Source organism: Coregonus lavaretus (genome assembly GCF_964263955.1).
Source record: "Coregonus lavaretus genome assembly, chromosome: 31".
Taxonomy (NCBI): domain Eukaryota; kingdom Metazoa; phylum Chordata; class Actinopteri; order Salmoniformes; family Salmonidae; genus Coregonus; species Coregonus lavaretus.
In genome coordinates, this window is record NC_140018.1 from 36,834,024 (window position 1) to 36,860,519 (window position 26,496).

The 26,496-nt window shown below is 43.6% G+C and overlaps 1 pseudogene across 1 annotated transcript; it reads right to left on the reverse strand.

Moving 5' to 3' along the window:
- Positions 1–256: 256 nt before the first annotated feature.
- LOC311107189 (transcription factor E2F2-like) lies at positions 257–26,496 on the reverse strand (annotated as a pseudogene). Its single transcript has 2 exons — positions 26,481–26,496; positions 257–1,141 (listed from the first exon to the last, which is right to left on the reverse strand). The product of its transcript is annotated as a transcription factor E2F2-like (transcript).

The following is a 26,496-nucleotide window of genomic DNA, read 5'->3' on the forward strand; positions in this document are numbered from 1 at the left end:
AAATCATTAACATGGAACAGACATGGCTAAAGAAAAGGTTGATGGCTTCATAGTGTAACATTTCCCCCCACCACATACCTCTATAGAGGACACTACTCCTTCATGAATAGGGACAGGAGTTTTCCCTGACCAGTTATAGCGTATATAATAACTAGGGCTCAGAGTTGCTTAAGGTCAGGTAACGTGGTCGTAACTAGGCTATAACCACAGCCACCCCATCCCATCTGCCCTCTCCCTCCCTCCCTCTCTCCATCTCTCAGCTCTGGAGCAGGTCTCCCAGGTCATAGGTGTCGAAGATGTCAGACACGCACTAGCCGTCCTCCAGCCCCCAGAGGTAGTCGTCGTTGTCGAGGTGAGGCGAGAAGCTGATGAAGGGGGCGTTGGAGTCGGGGGTGAACCCAGGGCCTGGGAGCTGGTCCTCTGTCATCTGGAGCAGGCTGGGGGGCAGGGCAAGGAGGCCCTCAACATCCAGGAGGGTGGTGGTGTTGGTGGTGGAGGTGTTGGGGAGGGATACTGGTGCAGGTCTGGAGAGTTCAGCTTCCATGGGCTCCTGCTTGACGTTGGTGTATTGGGGCCCCTGTTTGATAGTGGTGTACTGTGGTGGTGCCATGACGGGGGAGGGGGTGGCAGTGTGACCCAGGGGGTGATGAGGGTAGTATTTCCTGGGGGTGGTGGTGCTCTTGACGGGGCTGGCATCCTCCAGACCCTCCTCAGGACAGAGGTACACCTCAATGGGCCCGTTCTTACTCTTCAGGTAGATCTGTTGGGGGCCCCCTGAGTACCTTGACGGCGATGACCGTCTGGTCCTGCAGGCTGGCTATAGACCTGATGTCCTGGTAGGTGACGTAGCCTAGCTGCTGGTTCTCCCTGTGTTCGGTCAGCTCATTGAGCTAGGTGCTGCTGGACGTGATCAGGTCTTCCAGGGCCTTCTCGGCCCTCTCCAGCTCTCCCAGCTCCTTCCTCAGGGCGCATGACTTCTCCCCGCCGCTGGCCGAGCCCTCGAACACGCCACCCACCATCCATTGGATGTTGTTCTTGGCCTTCTTGCGGATGAGCTGCACGCCCTCCAGCACGTTGGTGATGTCATAGATGCATCTCTTCTGCACCTCGAGGACCTCAGTGGCTCTTCCAAGGCACTTGCCTTAGGAAGCCTTTCAAAGGGAGAGATACAGAATCATTGATAAACATGAAAAAAAATTACTTGGTAGTGGACATTCCATCAGTCGTATACAGAATTATACTTCAGACACATCAGATGATACAGTGTCTCGTCAAGCTGAATAGGCACCTTCCAAAGTAAACAATCCCAGAGCCCCTCTCTTGTAATCATTGTCATTTTGACCTGTAGCATGTTCTGTACAAACTGTCCCTGGGTCATAAACTAGTCAAAATATAAAACCTGTTGTTTAACAAATCTGCTAGGACCTTCAAAAGGTTGGTGCTGGCTTATCAGTTCAATATTCGGTACTTAAAACATTTACTTGGATCTACTTCATTCTGGAGACAATTCCATGTAATGGGAAAATATTATTGTTTTAGATTACATTACCTTCTTACTTAAATCACTGGTGCTACCCAAACTATAGAATGTATTAATAATAATTGGAAATTGTCAAAAACTTGTCTTATTCAATTATTCATACCTCTGTCCCAAATTTCCCCTCTGTCTCTCTTACAGCCTGTTTGAGTTCAGTGTGTACTGGCGGCTATCTATTGTTCCACAGGAAGCTTATCTTAAATCACAAACAACCGATGACTTAAACACAAGAGCAGTGGACCAGGCCTTGATGAGTGAGTGGCCTCTAATTTAAATCGCAATGCTCAATCCGTCTGTCTTACTTCTTCAAATTACTAAGATATTGCGTTATTGGATTGCTATCTGAAAGCCAATTACCATTCACTTTGTTACTTTCACTAGTCTCCATTTCTGTTTCCCTCAACTTGGACTCCCTTCACAATAGGAATACCTCAATCACTACTGCTTAAACACATGGATCACTCTCAAACAATATTCTGCTTTTCCCCCTTTTCAAGGTTTAAAACAAAACAAAACAAACATAATAACTTTCTCCATATTGGAAGGCATTATTTTCATCTTAGTATGCCTTCAAAAGTTACTCAATATTAATTTCAAATTTCTGTTGGAGATTCACTTTCTGCTTCAATATTTATTATTTTAAGATTCATATGTATTGCGTTGGAGGGATAAATATGGATTAACTGGGTTGCACTGTCTATCAGTCCCCTGTAGATGGCATGCTCTGTCCATAATAAGTCTCTACTTAGCACATTAAACGGTTGAGTAGGTGAATACAGAAAATCGTTAGTTTTATTTAACAGGGTATGGGCTTATTTCAAAATGTATTACCAGGGTGGAGGAAATCTCAGAAGCTTGTATAGTTTCATTGGTTAGGGGTAAATCAAGTCCGGTACAATGCTTTAACCTCATCTTTATCAAATGATCCATAAAGGGACCACTCTGAATAGAATACTTTTTACACCACTTACGTACATCTACGTCTGGGTGTTCAAGTTGTATATTATTATTATTATTATTATTATTATTATTATTATTATTATTATTATTATTATTATTATTATTATTTATATTGTTACTTCATCAGATCTCTAGTAAGCCATTATACATTTGTGCAACATCACAAATTCATCCTCTACATCAGTGTTCTATTCATACATGGGTTTAAATGTTCACTAGTGTTCTATTTAACAGCATAATCGGAAATAGTACTTTCTCCTTTCATATCTCCATACAGAATCCCTTTATAACATTATAAATCCTTAGGTTTTCACCTCCACACTGCAGCAACAATCACAGCGCAGCAGCCCGAGAGGTACACATACAGTTGAAGTCGGAAGTTTACATACACTTAGGTTGGAGTCATTAAAACTTGTTTTTCAACCACTCCACAAATTTCTTGTTAACAAACTATAGTTTTGGCAAGTCGGTAAGGACATCTACTTTGCACATGATACAAGTAATTTTTCCAACAATTGTTTATAGACAGATTATTTCACTTATAATTCACTGTATCACAATTCCAGTGGGTCAGAAGTTTACATACACTAAGTTGACTGTGCCTTTAAACAGCTCGGTAAATTCCAGAAAATGATGTCATTGCTTTAGAAGCTTCTGATAGGCTAATTGACATAATTTGAGTCAATTGGAGGTGTACCTGTGGATGTATTTCAAGGCCTACCTTCAAACTCAGTGCCTCTTTTCTTGACATCATGGGAAAATCAAAAGAAATCAGCCAAGACCTCAGAAGAAAATTGTAGACCTCCACAAGTCTGGTTCATCCTTGGGAGCAATTTCCAAACGCCTGAAGGTACCACGTTCATCTGTACAAACAATAGTACGCAAGTATAAACACCATGGGTGTCACGGTTTCGGCCGAGGCTGCTCCTCCTCCTTGTTCGGGCAGGTTTCGGCGGTCGTCGTCCCCGGAGTACTAGCTGCCACCGATCTATGTTTCATGTTCGTTTGGTTTTGTCTTGATGTTGTACACCTGTGTCTAGTTAGTCCTCATTAGTGTCCTATTTAGTTCTCGTTGTGTGTGTATGATGTTGTGTGTGATTGCTCTTCTGTTTTGGTGTTCTGAGCTACGTACTTCCCTCCATTGTTTGGAGAGGTTTTCGCACATGTTAGTGCGCCTTTTGTTTGACGCCTGTGTGCGCCTTTATTTGGCCTCCGGGCTTATTGTGCTCGTTTACTACGTGAATAATTCACTAAAGTCTTTTGGACTTAGCTTCTGCGTCCTGCGCTTGATTCCTGCACCACACCCACCTTCAGCACCCCTGACAGAATCACACACCATTAATAATGGAATCAGCAGGAGCAACAGTCACGCCTGAGTCACTGGAGGAGCATGTCCGCGGCCAGGATGACCAGATACGACAACTGGGGACCGCTCTACAGGACGTCATCAACACCCTGCACCGATGGGAGTCCAGAGGGGTACCCACACCTCCACCTACCCTGCCACCCCCATCGGCCGGTCCACCAGTCCCAGGTCCGGAACCCAGTGGGATTCGGCTCTCGCTCCCGAGGGCGCATGACGGAACAGCTGCCGGGTGTCAGGGGTTCCTCCTGCAGGTGGAGCTCTACCTGGCCACTGTACACCCGGTGCCCTCGGGACACGAGAGCGTTTCCACCCTCATCTCCTGTCTCACGGGCAAGGCGTTGGAATGGGCCAACGCCGAGTGGAGGAGGATGGACGCCACCACCATCTCCTACGCCGAGTTCTCCCGTCGCTTCAAGGCCGTGTTCGACCATCCACCTGAGGGCAAAGCGGCGGGGGAGCGTCTAGTCCACCTGAGACAGGGGAGGAGGAGCGCACAGGCGTTCGCGCTGGAGTTCCGGAATCTAGCGGCAGACGCAGGGTGGAATGAACGGGCCCTCATCGACCATTTTCGATGTAGCCTACGGGAGGACGTTCAACGTGAGTTGGCCTGCAGGGACACCAATTTCACCTTCGACCAGTTGGTCGATATGTCCATCCGTCTGGACACCCTGCTGGCCACCCGTGGACGTCCCGAGTGGGGTCCGTCCATTCCACCCTCCGGCACCTCCGAGCCGAGCCCTATGGAGCTCGGGGGTGCTGGCGCTAGAGAAAGGAGGAGGAGGAGCCCGAGGGGGCCTGTCCCCTGCACCAAGTGCGGTCGTGGAGGGCACACTGCGGCCAGGTGCTGGGGAGGGTTCCCCGAGGGAGGAGACAACAGGCCACGCACTAGGGAGCCTTACCAGGTGAGTAGACGCCCCACTTACCCAGAGCTCTCTGTTGCGCACTTTTGTATACCTGTTTGTTTTCCACAGGTTGCACCTCATTCCCAGCATAAGGCGCTAGTAGATTCAGGCGCAGCTGGGAATTTTGTTGATCGGAAGTTTTGTTTAGATTTAGGGATCCCTGTCCTACCTGTTGACAAGCCTTTTCCCGTTCATGCTTTAGATAGCCGCCCGTTGGGGTCGGGGTTGATTAGGGAAGTCACAGCGCCACTTAGGATGTGTGCGCAGGGGGGTCATGAGGAGACTATACAGTTGTATCTGATTGACTCTCCTGCGTACCCGGTGGTGCTGGGAATTACCTGGTTAAGCACCCATAACCCTGCTATTTCGTGGCAACAGAGGGCTCTCAATGGGTGGTCTGCTCAGTGTGAGGGGCGATGTCTGGGTGTTTCCGTAGGGGCGACTTCGGTGGAAAGTCCAAACCAAGTGCCCGCACTGCACATTCCGCCTGAATATGGGGATTTAGCTCTCGTGTTTAGTAAAGCTAGGGCGACGCAGTTGCCTCCTCATAGACAGGGGGATTGTGCGACTGATCTCCAGGCAGGAGCAGCGCTCCCACGGAGCCACGTGTATCCTTTGTCTCAAGAGGAGAGAAAAGCTATGGAAACGTACATAGCCGAATCTTTGAGACAGGGATACATACGGCCCTCCACTTCTCCCGCCTCCTCAAGCTTCTTTTTTGTGAAGAAAAAAGATGGAGGGTTGCGCCCGTGCATCGATTACCGTGGTCTCAATCAGATTACTGTGAAATACAGTTATCCACTCCCTCTGATTGCGACCATGACGGAGTCATTGCATGGAGCGCGGTTTTTCACAAAACTGGATCTCAGGAGCGCGTATAACTTGGTGCGCATTAGGGAGGGCGACGAATGGAAAACAGCGTTAAGTACCATGTCAGGTCATTTCGAGTATCTCGTCATGCCATATGGGGCAAGGGGTGGTCGTGTACATTGATGACATTCTAGTGTACTCGTCTACCCGAGCCGAGCATATAGCCCTGGTGCGTCGTGTTTGAGGAAGCTTTTGGAGCACGACCTATATGTCAAGGCAGAGAAATGTCTGTTTTTCCAGGAGTCGGTCTCCTTTTTGGGCTATCGGGTGTCCGCGTCAGGGGTGAGAATGGAGGTGGATCGTGTGTCAGCTGTGCGTAATTGGCAAACCCCAACCACTGTCAAAGAGGTGCAGCAGTTCTTGGGCTTTGCGAATTACTACCGGAGGTTTATCCGGGGTTTTGGACAGGTGGCAGCTCCCATCACGTCCCTTCTGAAAGGGGGTCCGGTGCGCCTGCAGTGGTCAGCTGATGCGGACAGGGCCTTTAGGAGACTGAAGGACCTGTTTACGTCGGCTCCGGTGCTGGCGCATCCGGACCCCGAATTACCCTTTCAGGTCGAGGTGGACGCGTCTGAGGCCGGTATAGGGGCCGTACTCTCTCAACGGTCCGGCACGCCACCTAAACTCCGCCCCTGTGCTTTTTACTCTAAAAAGCTCAGCCCGGCGGAGCGAAATTATGACGTCGGGGACAGGGAGCTGTTAGCTGTAGTTCAGGCCCTTAAGGTGTGGAAGCATTGGCTTGAGGGGGCTCAACACCCTTTCCTCATTTTGACTGACCATCGGAACCTGGAGTACATCCGGGCAGCGAGGAGACTGAACCCTCGCCAGGCTCGATGGAGCATGTTTCTCGCCAGGTTCGTATTTAAAATCACGTACATCCCTGGGTCCCAGAATGGTAAGGCAGATGCGCTGTCCCGGCGGTATGACATGGAGGAGAGGTCCGTTGAGCCTACTCCCATACTACCGGAGTCTTGTCTTGTGGCACCGGTGGTGTGGGAGGTCGATGCCGAAATCGAGCGAGCGTTGCGTACCGACCCCAGCCCTCCACAGTGTCCTGAGGGTCGGAAGTACGTTCCGCTCGAGATTCGGGATCAACTCATTTACTGGGTTCACACGTCACCCTCCTCTGGACATCCGGGTATTGGCCGGACAGTGCATTGTCTTAGCACTAAATACTGGTGGCCCACGTTAGCCAGGGATGTGAGGGTTTATGTCTCCTCCTGCTCGGTGTGCGCCCAGTGTAAGGCTCCCAGACACCTGCCCAGGGGTAAGTTACAACCCCTGCCCGTTCCACAACGACCATGGTCCCACCTCTCGGTGGATTTTGTGACAGACCTTCCCCTCTCTCAGGGGAATACCACCATCCTGGTCGTTGTGGACCGGTTCTCTAAGGCCTGTCGTCTTCTCCCTATGTCGGGTCTTCCTACTTCCCTACAAACCGCAGAGGCACTATTTACCCACGTCTTCTGGCATTACGGGGTACCCGAGGATATAGTGTCTGATCGAGGCCCCAGTTTGGAGAGCGTTCATGGAGCGTTTGGGGGTCTCGGTGAGCCTTACCTCAGGGTACCACCCGGAGAGTAACGGGCAGGTAGAACGAGTCAACCAGGATGTGGGTAGGTTTCTGAGGTCGTATTGCCAGGACCGGCCTGAGGAGTGGGCTCGGTACATTCCCTGGGCCGAGATGGCCCAGAACTCTCTCCGCCACTCCTCTACCAACCTAACCCCCTTCCAATGTGTGTTAGGTTACCAGCCGGTTCTGGCACCTTGGCAGCAGAGCCAGATCGAGGCCCCTGCGGTGGATGATTGGATGAGGCGCTCGGAGGAGACGTGGAACGCTGCACACATCCACCTGCAGCGGGCCATCCGTCGTCACAAGGCGAGCGCCGATCTCCACCGCAGTGAGGGGCCGGTGTACGCACCCGGAGATCGAGTCTGGCTCTCTACCAGAAACCTACCCCTCCGCCTGCCCTGCCGGAAGCTGGGTCGGCGGTTTGTGGGGCCTTTTAAAGTCCTGAGAAGATTGAACGAGGTGTGTTATAGGTTACATCTGCCTGTTGAATATAAGAATATTAACCCCTCGTTCCATGTGTCTCTTCTCTTCTCAGGATGGTCCCGGAGTTCCACCAGGACCATCCCGTGCGCCCTGCTCCGCGCCCTCCTGGTCGTCCCCGAGGCCGGGGTCGGCGCACGGCTGGAGCCGCGCGTAAAGGGGGGGGTACTGTCACGGTTTCGGCCGAGGCTGCTCCTCCTCCTTGTTCGGGCAGGTTTCGGCGGTCGTCGTCCCCGGAGTACTAGCTGCCACCGATCTATGTTTCATGTTCGTTTGGTTTTGTCTTGATGTTGTACACCTGTGTCTAGTTAGTCCTCATTAGTGTCCTATTTAGTTCTCGTTGTGTGTGTATGATGTTGTGTGTGATTGCTCTTCTGTTTTGGTGTTCTGAGCTACGTACTTCCCTCCGTTGTTTGGAGAGGTTTTCGCACATGTTAGTGCGCCTTTTGTTTGACGCCTGTGTGCGCATTTATTTCGCCTCCGGGCTTATTGTGCTCGTTTACTACGTGAATAATTTACTAAAGTCTTTTGGACTTAGCTTCTGCATCCTGCGCTTGATTCCTGCACCACACCCACCTTCAGCACCCCTGACAATGGGACCACGCAGCCGTCATATCGCTCAGGAAGGAGACGCGTTCTGTCTCCTAGAGATTAACGTACTTTGGTGCGAAAAGTGCAAATCAATCCCAGAACAACAGCAAAGGACCTTGTGAAGATGCTGGAGGAAACAGGTACAAAAGTATCTATATCCACAGTAAAACGAGTCCTATATCGACACAGTGTGGACAGGAGCCGGGGGAGGCTAACTCTTCCTGGGCATGTTGCAGCCCAATGCAAGCGGAGCACACCAAGCAGGTGTCCTTGGCCAATATCTTGTTTCCACAGGAGCATATTCGTGTTGGGAGCTTTCCCTTGTTTGGAATGGGGAGTTACTTTTGTCGCCATAGCTGGGATGCTATGTTTTTAGTCGTCAGAAAAACTAGCGTGTTAGGCTAGTCAGGTAGCTAGAAATTAGTGGGTTATCTCTGACGGTGGCACGCAGTGTGATGGCCGGATACCGTTTCCGAAAAAGACAGATAGAAAAGATAGCTTGGTGTAGCTAGTAAACATTTTTTTGAAGTAAAACCACAACATTTTGAAGCATGCTAGCGTGGTGGCTAGCATGCTAACAAGAAGTCACTGGATACAGCTTACTTGGTTGGCTATACCCGTTCCTCCCTTGAAGAATCTTCCTCTAACTATGGTGAAGGGAAAGTGTAGTGTATTCAGATTATGAGTATTCTAGTGGAACCTGGGGGGGATGTTTATTTTAGTTCAAAAATAACCATTTGTAGGGTGACGCCCCAGGGGAGGCAGGTGATTGGACAGCAGAGGGAGCAACCCATATTTTTGCATTCTTTATAAGTATAGGCTGGAGGCAGAGGGGGTTAGAACAGACATTATCTTTGGACACTGTTCTCCAGCCCGGCAGGGTCTGTAAACTTATGCTGACATCTTGTGATATAAATAAAACGTATAATCAAAGTACAGCCTAAGCGGACTCTTTGTTTGACAGCAATAATTACCAGCATTGACGCGATACTACAAATGGAGGCTCCGCTGAGATTGTTCTGCATCGTTCTTGTGTTCCATTCGTGAGCCGCGAGGTGACTACCGCTCAAGCCGGCTATAAGGTGAGATTCCTCACAAATTTTGGGCGTTAGTTGGTTCGCGGGCTTATGGATGGGCATTGGAAGGGTGTACCGTGTAAAATTACTTGGGTGTGTGCTGATGTGTTTTTGTTGCTGTCGACAAAGGGTTTGTAATAATTATTCTAAATTTGGGGTGCATTGGTGAACGGCGCAAAAGGAGAAGGAATAGGCAAATAGGAATTCTACAACAATCGATGGTAGTGAATAAGGCAGATATACGTATACACATTTTAGGGCATTGCGAATCTGGAAAGACCCCAGGGGGGCCATCATAGGATGGGCTGAAAATCCTTCTACGCGTTAGAGGTGTATTAGGTCGGTTCTGGGAACTGGAGACTGGAATATACATTCTGTTGCATGTTACCGCTCAGCTGGTGTTTGACGAAGCATTTGTCTGATGTGACCTCTCATAAGAATATCCATAACTCACGGCAGCATAAAGTTAGTTACAAAGGAAAAAAAAGAATTAGGCGCAATGCAGGTTACATTGTTACATGTTGCAAGCCACATGTTAGATACATGCTAATGCTAAATTCTAATGCTAAATGCTGATATGCTGCATGCTACATGCTAACATATGACCTTAGAGGGCCATTGCGATGGAATAAAGCCTCTTAAATTATGTTTGTGTGTGTAGAATTCAGGTTCTATGCTTTGTGAGCTCTGTTAAATGTTGTTTGACTATGAGGGGAAAACGGAGGTACAGCAGGACTGTTAACTGTCTGTTTGGGTTGGGGAGAGAGCTGAGAATTTCCCTTCCACGGTGAAATCGTATTGTTAAATGTAATGCGCATGCGTGTGATTTTACTAAACTACAACATGTTTGATTTTACGGCACTACACTACGATGCGTGTGATTTTACTACATTAGATTACGACACGTGTGATTTTACGGCACGAGATTATGACACGTTTGATTTTATGGCACTACACTACAACACGTGGGATTTTACTAAACTACAACACGGGATTTTACGACACTAGAGTGACTTAGGGGTAAATCGGTCATTCCTCTGTTACACTGGAATGTTCTAGTTGTTACGTCGGCTGTTGTTTGAAAATGAAACTATTTGTTGAGATCTATTGAATTTATAAATTAGATATATGTTGACGGATTAAAATAAATAAAATAAAATGACGGATTAAAATAAATAAAAATGTTATTGAGCTATTTATTCCTGAGTTAATTCTTAGAGTGAATGTGAGTGGAGGAATATTGAATGCTGGAAATAACTCAGTGAGTGTATCAACTTTAAATGCTTGTCTGTCCTTTTTGTTCCCTTGTCATATGAGAGGCGATAGGACGAGAGGAGAGAGAGAGAGAAAGAGAGGAGGTGCTGACGTGTACATCACGTGACAAGGTGTGACGCGGCAGAGGATCGAGTCAGATATCAGGCTAGTGCTGTTCTGTTTACAAAATCTTCCCCTACAGGATATTTGATGTTATGACAATTTCGCAGACGCTTGGCAACAGACTGATCAATTGAATAAAATATGCATTTTGGAGTCTCTGTGCATCACTTGGCTTGATTAGGGGTTCTGTTGGAAATCAAGTACTGACATTATTCTGTGAAATTAAGATAATTGGGTGCTTATTAAACAATGGAATTTATGAGTATTGTAGTGTTGTAGGATTGGAAGTCTTTGGTTTTTGGGATTGCTGTGAAGTTGACTACTTGTATTTACTTTCCGGATGGGTTGTGGTAAGATAGCCACTAATTGATAAATTGGTAAAATAGGATATATAAATAAAAAATTGTTTTTAATTATTCATAATTTTTTAATGAATTTTTAATTGATTTTTTTATTTTAATTAGAAATATATATATATTTTTTAATAAAACATTTTAATTGATTTTTTATTTTAATTAGAAATATTTTGTTTTGAATAAAAATATTTAATTGATTTTTTTTTTATATTCATATTTTTATTGATTGATTTAAAGAAAACATATTATTAAATTTTTTTGGGGTTGTTTAGTTTATATTAATAATTAAAGGGGGAAGCCATAGGCTATATAGTCTAAAATAAAATAATTCACAATAAAGGAATACAAAAGAGTAGTTACAATGGGGAGAAAGGACAGCAAGGCTATGAAAGTCATTACACCGGTTGATATAGTTGAAAATAGTAATCCTTTAGTTAAGGGTATTGCGAGGTTATCCGGCAAATGGAACAAACGTTGGCCTGACATTGAACAACCATGGCCAGTGGAAGGGACTCTTAACCCTGACGTCATCAACATCATGAAAGTGCTTCTGTCAATTTACAAGGCAGATCAAAAGAAGGGAAAAAAAAGGGAACGACGTAAAGAAAAGAGACAAAGAGAGCTGGGTGTTCTTAAGCTGTTTGAAGATGAAGGACAAAAACTGATGAAAGATACCAACGATAAGAGAAACAAAGGTATAGAGAAAATGCTAAAGGAAGAGAAGGCGACAGAAAAACTAAGGGCAGAAGTCAGTATACCTTTCTCACATACGGATTCAGCAAAAAGACCCCCACCTTATGAGAAGGAAGTAGAGCTTAGGGATGTTTATCCTCAGCTTCCAGTGATCATCCAGCAGGGTGGTTATTGCATCAGAGATGAATATGAACGAATAATAGAGAGAGGACAAGCAGAAACGACCATAAAAATGCATCCAAACTCCAAAAGTAAAAAGAAAACGAGATGTCTGGAAACTAAGGGTGGAATGAGGTTAATAAATAGGATGGAACTGGATGAGGACGATGATGATCAGAGTGATTCAGAGGAGATCATGGGTGGATATGATCCTGTGATCAGACGGAGGTTGGCCAGAACGGAAAGAAGGGGTGAGGAAGGTTTGAAGAAGAAGGATACAAGATATTCCAGTTCTGATGAAAGCAAAGATGAAGACAGCGATAACAATTTGGAGACTAAAGGTGCTGTGCATTCGAGAGGAGTTTATCCTACAAGGACTGGCATATAAGAAATAGAAAGAGATATAGACCGATGTGTATCATGCCTGGATAAAGCGAGGACTTTCGAAGAAGTAAGAGAACTAGAGGAACAACTCAAGACGCTGACGATACAGAGGGAGAAACTGCGGAGAAAAGAATCCAAAGAAGTTGAGGGAAGATATGCATTGAGGCCAAGGAAAGAGGCCACGAGTAAAATTATGCCAGTTATCATTCGAGGTCAAAACTTAGAATATAAGCCTTTGCAAAATACCGATATGTCAAATATACTTGAGAAGCTGCCTATTCTTCAAGATGGGGCCTATCCTTGGATTTCGAAATTGGAAGAAATTACGGTGGGAACACAGTCAGCCATAGGAGACGTTAAGAGACTTTTGGCTAATCTCCTTGGGATTCCAGATATGGAAGAAGTCTTTCAGAGAGCTGGACTCAATAGATATGTAGGGACTGCAGTGAACGATCCTGAATTGTTGGCTGCAAGTAGGAATCGTCTGTGGAGAGCATTGAAAGATACATTTCCAACAAATGTGCATCCTGATAATATTCTGATTGACCCACTAGGACAACAAGAAAATCCGAGAGCCTATGTGTCAAGAGTTCATCAAGTGTGGAGAAATATTACTGGAAATGATCCAGATGTGAGTCAAATTGAGCAGTCAATTTTGAGAGCTAAACTGCAAATGGGACTGCCCTCACCAGTAAGGAGCAAGCTGGCAGAAGTGGTTGGACTTGGAAGCATGACAAAAGGTGTCTATACCGATCATATAGCCCATCAAGTGGATCTGTACAGGAAAAAGGAACACAACCAGAAAGAACAGGACGAAGAAACTCTCAGAAAACTCAATCAAATACAACTGGGGGAGAATAAGAAGGAGAAGAAACAAGCTTTGGTTATGCAGAATCAGTGTGCACCAAATCAATAATCACTGCCACAGCTTCAACCAGAACAGTTCCAACCGCAATTGTACCAGCCACCAGTGGCGGTACCAGTTGTTTCATATCCACAGCCAGTTTCTGGACAGACACAGAATTGGAGAGGAAGAGGACGAGAAAGATTAGAAAGGGGAGGAAGATTTAAGCCATACTTCCAGCAGTCTCCAAATGTGTGTTATAATTGTGGACAGGTTGGTCACTATGCCCGTGAGTGCAATGGGTCAGGAGGAAACATCAGAGGGAATTTCAGAGGAAGACACAGGGGCCAGTCAAGATCATCTGGAGGACCGGTGAACCCCTATAGGGGTCCGGAGCAAGGATTCTAGAGGTGCCTAGAAGATCCGAAAGGGGGGTGTCAGCTGGTAGCATCAGGACCGGAAAAAGATCCAACAATTGAGGTGAAAATAAACAACCGACCATTGGAAGTGATGGCGGATAGCGGAGCTGCGTTCACCTGTGTTCGGCCTGAAGATGCTACACATCTCCCTATGTCCAATCAACTCATTAGGACAATCGGATTTGAGGGAGTAAAACAGCTGATTCCTCTTACGGAACCAATTGAGCTCTGCTATAAAAATCAGAAAATTACAATACCCATACTGGTATCAGAACATACACCTGTTGCATTATTGGGAAGAGATGCATTGTGTAAGTTGAACTGTACAATAAGATGTACACCAGACGGCTGTCTGGTAGAAATGCCAAAGGAAAAGGTTTACCAATTGTTGATGATGACAGAGATGGATTCGTCTTCAGTATTCTGGATTGGAAATCTCAGTGAAGATTTTATGAAGCAGGCTAAGATATGGGAGAGATTTATTGTTGCAAATATGCCGGATGCGAGGCTTCCGGAATATCCATTCCATTGTACGCTCAAGTATTTCAAGAAGGCTGCCCAACCACACTCAGAGGAATGGTTGAGTCATCAACCGGAAAATGTTCAACTTAGCTCAAGTTGCATTATTGTAGGACCACAAGGAGCAGCTATGAAGATAAACACCGACGACTATCTGAATAAAGAATTTGAGATTGAGAAGAGTGTGCCACATGTTACCTTGTTGGTTTCGGAAGGCTATGAGCAGAAGCAAATAGGAGAAATGATGACAGAAGCAGAGAAACTTATTTTCAGACCAATGAAAGAGAATTTGGCGATCTGGAGAAGTGAAGATCAACGATTTCTTAAAATAATGATTTCGGCTCAAGGACAAGGAGAGCCACAGGCTGTAGGGATGACACATGAATCTATTTGCAATATGAAGATAGTTTCAGACTCTATGAAAGAGGAGATGTTGCAACAAGTTCCAGAAGGGTTGTGGTCTCAACACAGTACTGATATTGGACTTGTAAAATCAGCCCAACCTGTGAAAGTTGAACTTCGACCAGGAGCCAGACCTCCATGGAAAAATCAGTATCCATTGAAAGATGAAGCAATCCAAGGGATTGGACCACAAATTGAAGGACTTTCGAAAGCAGGTGTTTTAAGGACAACAAAAAACCCTCGGAGTAACACGCCTTTGTGGCCTGTGGAAAAACCAGATGGAACTTATCGTGTGGTTCATGATTTGAGAGCAGTAAATGAGGTAGTGACTGACTTTCCAGCAGAAGTGCCAGACCCTCATACCTTGTTAGCCCAAGTTCCTCCTGATGCGACACATTTTACGGTGTTAGACTTATGTGGGGCATTTTTTATTTTAGAATTTATTTGGGTTCACATATAAGGGACAATTCTATGAGTACAGTAGAATGCCACAGGGGTACCGGCATAGTCCTCATATCTTCAATAAAGTACTGAAGGATGATTTGGTAGGGATAGATCAGATATTGCAGAGCACTGTCATTCAGTACGTAGATTATATAATTGTTTGCTCACAAAATAAGGAAACATGTCATAGAGACTCAATTAAATTGCTACAGGTATTGGCAGAAAAGGGGCATAAGGTTTCACAGAAAAAGCTGCAATATTGCCAGGAGAAGGTTGTGTATTTAGGTCAAAACATAACGCATGGCCACAGAAACATTTCGGACAGGCAAGTGGAAACTATTCGTAAGGCTCCGAAGCCTAGAACGGTCAGAGAGATGATGACATTTCTGGGTATTGCTGGTTATTCCTCAGCTTGGGTGGAGGGTTATACTAGTTTGATGGCACCTTTGAGAGCTATGGTTAGGGGTACTGAGAGTGGTCAACTCCATAGCAATCTTTCCTGGACACAGGAAGGCCATGTGGCATTTGAAACGATCAAACAGAGGTTGCAGGAGGCACCTGCACTTACACTACCAGATTACTCAAATAACTTTTTGCTATATGTGTCTACTTCTACTGGAGGTAGATATGCGTGTGCAGTTCTTTGTCAACCGACAGGCACGGGGACGAATCCTCAGCCTATTTCCTACTACTCTACTGCTTATTCAGAGGTAGAACTAGGGTTACCACTGTGCTACAGAGCAATGGTGGGAGTATATTCAATGTATGACAAAGCGTCATCGGTCACGATGGGTTACCCAGTAACAATTCTTACCCATCATAGTCTCAGAAATCTTCTGAACTATGGGAAATATACATTGACTATGCCTAGGCTCAGAGACTATCATAGGCTCTTAGAGCAGGAAGATGTCACCCTAGTGAGGTGTGATACAGTAAATCCAGCCGAGAGTTTACCAACTTCAGAGGATGGTGAGCCACATGATTGTGTCCAAGAAGCAGAGAGATATTCGAGGCTTAGATCAGATTTACAAGCCTTTCCATTACGTGAGGCAGACCTGGAGTATTGGACTGATGGGTCTTGTTATCGGGTGGGAGATAAATTGTGTGCTGGTTATGCAGTAGTTAAAGGCAGAGGAACTGGATTTGTTGTGGAAAAGGCTGAAGTAATACCACAGCCTGCGTCTGCACAACTTGCTGAACTTGTGGGGCTAACAGAAGCATGTTTGTTAGCAGAAGGAAAGCGAGTAACGATATACACTGATTCAGCATATGCACATAGTGTATGTCATTTGTTTGGGGCAGTATGGAAAGGTTGAGGGTTTAAGAAAACGGATGGTTCTCCGATACAACATCATGCGCAAATAATGAAACTGTTGCATGCTATGATGAAGCCTAAAGAGATAGCGATAGCTAAGTGTGCAGCTCACAAAACAGATGTGTCAAAAGTGACACAAGGGAACAAAGCTGCTGATGAAGCTGCAAAAGCCGTCGCAGGAGCGGATAAATTGGGAAAAGTTTTTCTGGTCACTCATGGAGTGGACTTGGAAGACAAAATTACGCTTCAGGATGTAATTTTGATGCAAGAAGCTGCTTCTATGATCGACAAACAGCTATGGCTAGACCGAGGAGCGGTCAAAGATGCAACTGGTCTGTGGAGAAACCATGAGGGGTTGATAGTAGCGCCTCTAGACCTCTTAGGTCTGATGATTCAGGAAGCACATGGGTTAGCTCATGTTGCGAGGGGGGAGGTTAACAGAAAGATCACAAAGGAATATGGTTTTTGGGCTCCATATTTGTTTGAACAAATTGATTATATGATAGGAAGGTGCACAATTTGTCTTAAAAATAATGTTCGAAGAGGGGTAACTGTTCATCCGGGTTACATTCCTACACCAAAGGGTCCTATGCGTGAGTTGGTTATTGACTTTGTTGATATGATAAAACCAGTTGATGGGAAAAGATACATGTTGGTGGTTGTAGATAGATTTTCACGATGGACGGAGGCTTGTCCAACCAAGCGTAAAGATGCTCAGTCGGTTGCTAAGTTCTTGTGTAAAGAAGTCATAAGCAGGTGGGGATTACCCGATCGAATATCCTCAGACAATGGAAGGGAATTTGTGGATAAATCAGTGAAATTGATGTTGCAAAAATTGGGAATTAAGCAACATCTTGGAGCAGTTTATCACCCACAAAGTCAAGGGATGTGTGAAAGAATGAACGGTGTCTTGAAAAATCGCATTGTGAAGATTTGTCAACATACGGGTCTAAACTGGATAGCGGCGCTTCCTTTAGCACTAATGGTGTGTCGCTCAAGTGAGTTGCGTGATCTACGTATGACACCCCATGAGTTGGTAACAGGAAGAAGGATGGCTACGCCTTGTTGGACAAGCGGAAAGGGTCCAAGCTTGGCTCTGTTGGAAGATGAAATGAGAGCCTACGTTACATATATGGCCAATTTTCATAAAAAGTTGTCCACATATGTTTCTGACAGGCAAAGACAAGAAGAGGTGCAGGAGGAGCTTGAAGAGGAAAAGAGGAATACAGTACAACCGGGGGACAAAGTATTCGTAAAGGTATTCAGAAGGAAGTGGTATAACGAACGTCGTGAAGGACCATTTGAAGTGGTTCGTAGTACTGGAACAGCTGTCCAGGTTAAGGGGTCTCCTACGTGGTATCATTTGTCACATTGTGTTAAAGCGCCTGGAGAAGAGGTGCCACGCGCAGAGAGAGATGATGGAGATAGGGGAGAACAGGAAGAGGGAGAAATTATCAATGTTGGGGATAACGTTGATGATAATGTTTACACTTCTGATGATGCCAGAGATGACTATGCAATGGATGGAAAGGAAAGGGAATTTGGGGAAATTGATTTTCAATACGTCCCAGAAGCAACAGGGAATATTTCAGTGGAATGTGAAGCAGCAGAGAGCACCAAGGGCAACTATGTTACAGGAGAAGCTAGTGATTCAGTTAGACAAAGTAGGCCTAGACCAGTTAGGAGAAAAGTCAGACCAAAACGTTACGAAAACTAGGGTTGAAGTAACTCTAGGACAGTCAGCTCAGCTCCCATGTAAGTGCACGAGAGAGAACAGTGGTGAAGGGAAATTTAGAGTTCAGTGGGAAGATAGATATGGCAGGAGTTTAGATCTGTTAGAAGCAATTGCATTGAGAAAGTATGCGTTGCTAAATGATGAGAGAACAATGAAGATTGAGGGTGATTGCGGTATCTATATTTACAATTCCCAGCAGGAAGATCAAGGTGATTATAAATGTATGTTTTATAATCAACAGGTTGAAAGTGAGGGATTAGAGTTAGGACTGATAGTTAATGTAGTGACACTAGTGGTGAAAGATGGAAATACAAGTGAAGAGTTAAGAGTCTTAGGGGGAATGGATGAAGTAACAACAATAACATCAACACTTCAGTCTATTATAACAACAGTGAGAAGCAATTTAACTCTTTCAACATTGATAGTTATTAAAGCCATAAATATATCGCATTTGATTACAAAGGAACCAATAGCTCCAGCACCAATTTTAGAGGAAAAGACTGTTATTAGGGTTAGGATGGGTGATACAGCTCATCTTCCTTGTAGCTGTGAGAGATGGAGTGGGGGAGGGGACATTCCTCCCACATGGAGAGATAATTATGGAGAAGAAGTATTGTTATCAGGACCAGATGTAGAAGCGGTGCCCCCTAGTCAAAGGAAGTATATTTTGTACAACAATATGAAGGGGAAGAGGGTTATGAGTGATTGTTCACTTATTTTGCGTAATGTTACAGAGAAAGATCAGGGAGAATATATGTGTACTTATCTAGTGCAAGCATTAACATTTGTTCCGGTTAAGAATTATTGGTTAAAAGGCTATGTAATTCTTAAAGTGACGCTTATAATGGAAGAGTTGAAGTCTGTTGAAGCTTCCACAGTCACCAAAGGAGGTCAGGAGAAGTATATTACAGTAGCCACTCCAACAGTAAATAATACACAGAGAATATCGGTAGCTTTCCCACTAGAAGTAGTTAAGGGTGTTAATACATCAACTAAATCAACTACTTTAATGGTAACTTTGGAAGGGATTAATGGTACGACGGCAATAACAAATGTAGGAAGTATGACACCGACACCGACAACAACTTTTCTGAAATTAAAGGATGTAGCAAGAGTGACTCAGCAGATAGTGGTAGAGAACAATATAGATTCATCTGAAATAGTGCAAGATAATATCATGGAGGTACAGGATGAGTTCTTTGATTTCAACATAACATCAGAAGATACATCTGATCAATACCGCTCGTTAGGGAAAAGAGAAACTAAATGGAAGGCATATGGATTTGATTCTTCTGTTTTGAAGATTAAAGATGAATGGGCAGGTAGAAATCTTTGGTTCCAACAGTTAACTCATTCTGTGAGATCAGTGAGGAATCTTGAGGGTCCATGTCTGTTGAGAATTCCAGCACCAGAGACGTGGGGTTCCATTTTAGAGACGGTCGCTCAACCTTTATCGAGTATGTGTCAATCTTATGCTTTGTCATGGCTGTTGTATCAGCAACAATCATTAACAGATAAAATAATGTCGTTGTCAAAACATTTGTTTAAGCCTAGGTTTAGGTGTTCTTGGTTAAATGAATTACCCTATGTGAATTTGTTAGATGGGAAGGAAAATCAGGTAACAGTGAACCCTGAAGCATTGGAGGTGAAAGCAGTGAGGGCTAAAAGTTGTTTTTGTTCTAATAAAACATATGATGGGAAGGGTATGTTCATGGGAATATCAGATTGTGATGATTATATGATGACTTTGGGTAAGCATGAACATAAGGTTAGAGATGAGAAATATAATGTTACTTTTTATGTTCCCGGTAGTAAGAACAGCAAGACTTTGATGGTGGAAGATCAGATTTTGCCTGGCAATGTGACTATTGGGAATTTTAGAGATATTTGGTGGGTTTGTGGTGATAAAGCATATATATTCTTACCCTATGGATGGACAGGATGTTGTTACATGTCAACATTGAAGCTTCCATATGAGGCTTTTACCATTAAAAGAAGGGTAGCACCGGACACAGATAAATCTGAAGCTAGGGTTGGAAATAGGGTGAAAAGAGACATGGCAACATTTCATAGTCTTGAAGCCTACCATTGGAGGATAAGTCTAGGAGAGAAGTGGGGACTGGGACTTTTTCCATGGTATGGTGTAACATTTTTGGCAGATCATATTGATAATATTACCTATACTTTGCAGGGGTTTGCGAATGAAACAATAAGAGGGTTTAACCTTCTGTCAAATACTCAAAGAAGTCACAGACTGACGCTGTTGAAACATGACATGGCTCTTGACTATATTTTAGCAAAACAAGGTGGCTTATGTTTGGCTATGAATCTGACGGGGGATGATTGTTATACTTTGATCCCAGATAGTTCCGATAATATCACGAGTGTTATAGATGCGTTGAAGAATATAAGGGATGCGTTTGGTAGATCTGAAGGAGCTGGATGGTCAGCGAAGACTTGGTTGCAAGATCAGTTAGGCCCAGTAGGAGCAGTGATGGTTCAGATTTTAGTTGCAGCTCTGATAGCGCTTTGTGTGATGTTTTGCTTTTGTACTTTGTTACTGACCTTTGCGAAAGCTATGATATTAAGATGGGTTGGAGTTGTGATGCCTGGAGACAACACTCAGATGCCGTTGTTGACTGTTCCTGATCTGGATGAAGATGGACAAGTGGGACTGGATGGAGTATTGATGGATAAATATCCTTTTTGATTGTTTGATCATTTTTCAAAAAAAAAAATCAATATTAGTGTGATTTTAGTATGATGTTATGAATCAAAGGGGGGAAATAGGATAATGTGATTCATACATCATTTATATATAATTTTTATATTCTTAGTTGATATTGATGTTTAATTTGAAAGTGTTGTTTTGCAAAAGATACTGTTTGGTATTTTCTTTTCTTCCAGAAGCATATGGGGGAATATGTAGAGATTGAAATACGCAAACAAGGACAATATGAAAGGACAATGACTGGAGGAGATGGAACAAGGAAGGTGTGGAAAGGTTCCGATTCCATCATCAACAATGCATTGGAAGTCGAGACTATGGAGGAGATGAAGTGTAGTGGACTACATTCCAGTGTCTGCAATGAAATATAGACATATTTGCATGTGTAATACATAATGTGTGTCATTTTCTTAGGTATTAATTTTTGTAGAATGATATTTGATGGTTATTGGATACATGTGGGGATCTTAGATGTTTTTGTTTATTTCGGGAATGCTTAGGGACATGGAGTCTAGGCAGGGATAGAGATCCAATGTAGGGTCCGATGGGTCGACCAGCCTGAGAGTGGACATTTTGGATAGTATTTTGTTTGCTGGGGCTTTCATGTGTATTTAATTGCATCATAGTTTCAAATGCATTGATAAGGATTTATGAGTTGATCTGGAGTACCTAGGTGGTTGCCTGGGGCAGAGGGACCGTGAGATAATTTTACTGTCTTGATTGATGGATTGATATTTGGAACGAAGGCTGCCAGACAGGTTTTTCGCTCTCACACTCCATAAAGATTTGTTCATATTTCATAGTAATGTATTCACACTTCATAAACATTTGTTCATATTTCATAGAAAGGTATTTACACTCTAGAGAAAAATGTTTTTTGGTTTAATGTTAAAGATACTCAATAAGATAAATTGTTACTTGTCATAATCCTGTTCTTTTTGTTTTCGAGACTTTTAGTTTGTCTCGAAGGGGGGAATATGTAGTGTATTAAGATTATGACTATTCTAGTGGAACCTTATTTTAGTTCAAAAATAACCATTTGTAGGGTGACGCCCCAGGGGAGGCAGGTGATTGGACAGCAGAGGGAGTAACCCATATTTTTGCATTCTTTATAAGTATAGGCTGGAGGCAGAGGGGGTTAGAACAGACATTATCTTTGGACACTGTTCTCCAGCCCGGCAGGGTCTGTAAACTTATGCTGACATCTTGTGATATAAATAAAACTTATAATCAAAGTACAGCCTAAGCGGACTCTTTGTTTGACAGCAATAATTACCAGCATTGACGCGATACTACAAAAGGAAAATTGCCACCACCGCACAGTCCTGAGAATCATGAAACACCATTGGTGATACCAATGAGATAAGACTCGAGAACTGTCAGAAAAGCGAAGAAACCTTTTTGCCCATCAAGACCAGAACCCAGACAGCTGTCAGTACAGGGTCTGCTATGATCATTTCATCACTGGTATGTCGATTTCGAGTTTAGTGTAGCTGTTACACTAACCAGGTGTTAACAACAACACTACGGTAAGTTAGCCAAAATTAGCTAGCTAGATAGCTTGTAGTCTCGCTATTAGCATGTGTCACGTGAGTTTCATGTTTTGGGGAAGCTATTTTTTCACCATAAAAATGCACCTTTATAACATTATTGTCCAAAAAACTCCAGTGGTTATCATATATTCATATAGAAACCCAATGATCATTTGTTGAGAACTTTATTAATAAGAGGAGGTAAAATGTATGGATATAGGACAAAGGTCTCAATGGGATAGGACAACCTGCTGTGTTGACTATTGGTTGTTCCAGCCCAACAATAGACAACAATCTTTACATGACACTAAAACACCTGAATGAATTAAACACAATCAAACACTTAAGTGCCCTGATGGTATAGGTGACCTGAAGAAATGATACTCTAATATCATGAGTGCTTTTCATTTGTTTATGTACTACTGTAGGTTCACTAGCTGACCTCTATCAAGACACCTATGTCGACTGGATTCCCACTGTGAAGATGAGCAATGCTGCAGCAGCATCAGTTTCTACTTCTACTTCATCCTTTTCCAGATACAGTGGGGAAAAAAAGTATTTAGTCAGCCACCAATTGTGCAAGTTCTCCCACTTAAAAAGATGAGAGAGGCCTGTAATTTTCATCATAGGTACACGTCTACTATAACAGACAAAATGAGAAAAAGAAATCCAGAAAATCACATTGTAGGATTTTTTATGAATTTATTTGCAAATTATGGTGGAAAATAAGTATTTGGTCAATAACAAAAGTTTCTCAATACTTTGTTATATACCCTTTGTTGGCAATGACACAGGTCAAACGTTTTCTGTAATCTTCACAAGGTTTTCACACACTGTTGCTGGTATTTTGGCCCATTCCTCCATGCAGATCTCCTCTAGAGCAGTGATGTTTTGGGGCTGTAGCTGGGCAACACAGACTTTCAACTCCCTCCAAAGATTTTCTATGGGGTTGAGATCTGGACACTGGCTAGGCCACTCCAGGACCTTGAAATGCTTCTTACGAAGCCACTCCTTCGTTGCCCGGGCGGTGTGTTTGGGATCATTGTCATGCTGAAAGACCCAGCCACGTTTCATCTTCAATGCCCTTGCTGATGGAAGGAGGTTTTCACTCAAAATCTCACGATACATGGCCCCATTCATTCTTTCCTTTACACGGATCAGTCGTCCTGGTCCCTTTGCAGAAAAACAGCCCCAAAGCATGACGTTTCCACCCCCATGCTTCACAATAGGTATGGTGTTCTTTGGATGCAACTCAGCATTCTTTGTCATCCAAACACGACGAGTTGAGTTTTTACCAAAAAGTTATATTTTGGTTTCATCTGACCATATGACATTCTCCCAATCCTCTTCTGGATCATCCAAATGCACTCTAGCAAACTTCAGACGGGCCTGGACATGTACTGGCTTAAGCAGGGGGACACGTCTTGCACTGCAGGATTTGAGTCCCTGGCGGCGTAGTGTGTTACTGATGGTAGGCTTTGTTATTTTGGTCCCAGCTCTCTGCAGGTCATTCACTAGGTCCCCCCGTGTGGTTCTGGGATTTTTGCTCACCGTTCTTGTGATCATTTTGACCCCACGGGGTGAGATCATGCGTCGATCAGCCCCAGATCAATGGTCTTGTATGTCTTCCATTTCCTAATAATTGCTCCCACAGTTGATTTCTTCAAACCAAGCTGCTTACCTATTGCAGATTCAGTCTTCCCAGCCTGGTGCAGGTCTACAATTTTGTTTCTGGTGTCCTTTGACAGCTCTTTGGTCTTGGCCATAGTGGAGTTTGGAGTGTGACAGTTTGAGGTTGTGGACAGGTGTCTTTTATACTGATAACAAGTTCAAACAGGTGCCATTAATACAGGTAACGAGTGGAGGACAGAGGAGCCTCTTAAAGAAGAAGTTACAGGTCTGTGAGAGCCAGAAATCTTGCTTGTTTGTAGGTGACCAAATACTTATTTTCCACCATAATTTGCAAATAAATTCATAAAAAATCCTACAATGTGATTTTTTTGATTTTTTTTCCTCAATTTGTCTGTCATAGTTGACGTGTACCTATGATGAAAATTACAGGCCTCTCTCATCTTTTTAAGTGGGAGAACTTGCACAATTGGTGGCTGACTAAATACTTGTTTTCCCCACTGTATAAAAGGAGACATCGCTCAGTTATACGAGATGGCTGTCATATGCTGTGCTTTGGACAATCTGAATGATTCTTGTTCTGCCATTTGAGTAGAGAGCACCTTCACCTTGTCGTCATGTGTAAAATACTTATTTATGATATTGTAAACATACTGTACTTTAATAATAGGCTATATTGTTGTATGGGTGAAATGAAAAGTATTTTGTCATCTCTGCTTTGCCTAGCCCCATTGAATATAAGTATTCCTTATAGCGCAACTATTTTAATTTATTTTACAATTTAAACACATTTAGCATAGACAATAAAATTGTTGTGGTAGTCATAGGCAAACCATCTTCATTATCACAGTAGCACCTCCGAGTGCCACTCAGACCTTCTGGAAGAAAAGTATCTGGCATTGAACTTGTGGTAGTAGTTGTGTGTATGTTTTAAACTAAGGATCCCATCATCTACTGCTTCCATACATTTCACCTAGATTACAAGGGTTTGATTTGTACTAAACAATTTCGTGTCAGCACAAGGCATGTACAAAATCCAGCATAATTACTAGCCTCACATACATTGTCCACTGGTATGGTTTTTAAATTGAGAACATATCGCTGAACAATATGTAAACAATGTGTGAGTTAAGCTATTCTCTGCTTCAGATGCACAATGTCAAGGGCTGCATTGCAAATGCCTATAAGGCTAATGCCATCATACTATAGGCCAGTGGTTCCCAACTCCAGTCCTCGAGTACCCCCAACAGTATAGTTTATTTTAGCCCTGGACAAACACACCTGATTCAACTTGTCAACTAATCATCAGGCCCTCTGAGTTGAATCAGGTATGTTTGTCCGGGGCTACAACAACAATGTGTACTCAAGGACTGGAGTTGGGAACCACTGCTGTAGGCCTATAGATGCATTGGTGTTGCATGCCATTATCATCTGCAAAATGGGTTCACATGGCTGATATCCTGAAAAAATTGCTACAATCAAATAAAACTAATTGGAGAGCTTATGACTGAACAAAATGTAATGTTCATTTGAGAATACAACACAAAAACAGACAAATTCCCTTCCCCTCTTTATTGAAGGATTGTGATTAATCAACATCGACACTAGTTCATCTTGAATAATAGTTAACTTAACAAATATAACAAGTTTAAACACTTAACTTCAAAGAATCAACACTATTTCATATCATTTCAAAGTGTACAAGTAAGCTAACGCATATGTAAAGGTTATACATTTTAGTAACAAGTAGGCTATTATTACTAAAGCATAATTTCAGGTGAACAAAAAAAAGTCTATACCATAGGTGGTCAACCTCACAACACTGATCCATGATCTATGGGGGGAGCAGACTTCTGTTCCAGCCCAGAAATAGTACACTTGATTATCAACTAATGACTTTTAAACAGTATTTTTGTTCACAAAATGTGCTAACATAGGTACACATATAATCCATGGTATACAAGGATGTACCCTTATTCTCTTGGGACATTCATTGGGACCTCTTCATCTGCAGACAGGGTTTACGGCTCTCTGTATCAGAGGACACAAAATCTCACAAAGAAACAGGCTGCATTATAGTTAAATTAGACAGCACTGAATATTATGTTGCTATATCTCTCTGTCCTCCGTATTTCTCCCTAGGGACTGGAACTGGAGAATATTTTCATAATGTCCTCCCACAAAGGTACCTGCCCTATCCAGAGGTGCCTGCTCTCCCTTCTGACAGCTGGAACTGCTAGCTAATCCTTTCACCCTCTTTCATGGCTGTTAGCTAGCTACCTAGCTACAAATGCATTTAGAGTTACAATGACAAATACATCAAGATAGCTAGCTAGCTAACTAGCTAATATGAAGTTAGCAAGCTGGTGATATTTAATTCACTTAACTAGCTATACAGTATGTAAAGTTCCATTACGTTAGCAGCTCATTTTAGTTAGCCTGCACACAATTACTTGAATAGGTTCTCCCACTACCTCAGTTTTCTGGGTCCTTAGAAAAACGAAATAATGGGCAATCTTCCTGAAGTTTCAGTTGGTAGCAAAATGCAGCCAGCCATGTGGACGATTGGAGAACTTCCAACAGACTGACTTGGGTCTTCCAACAT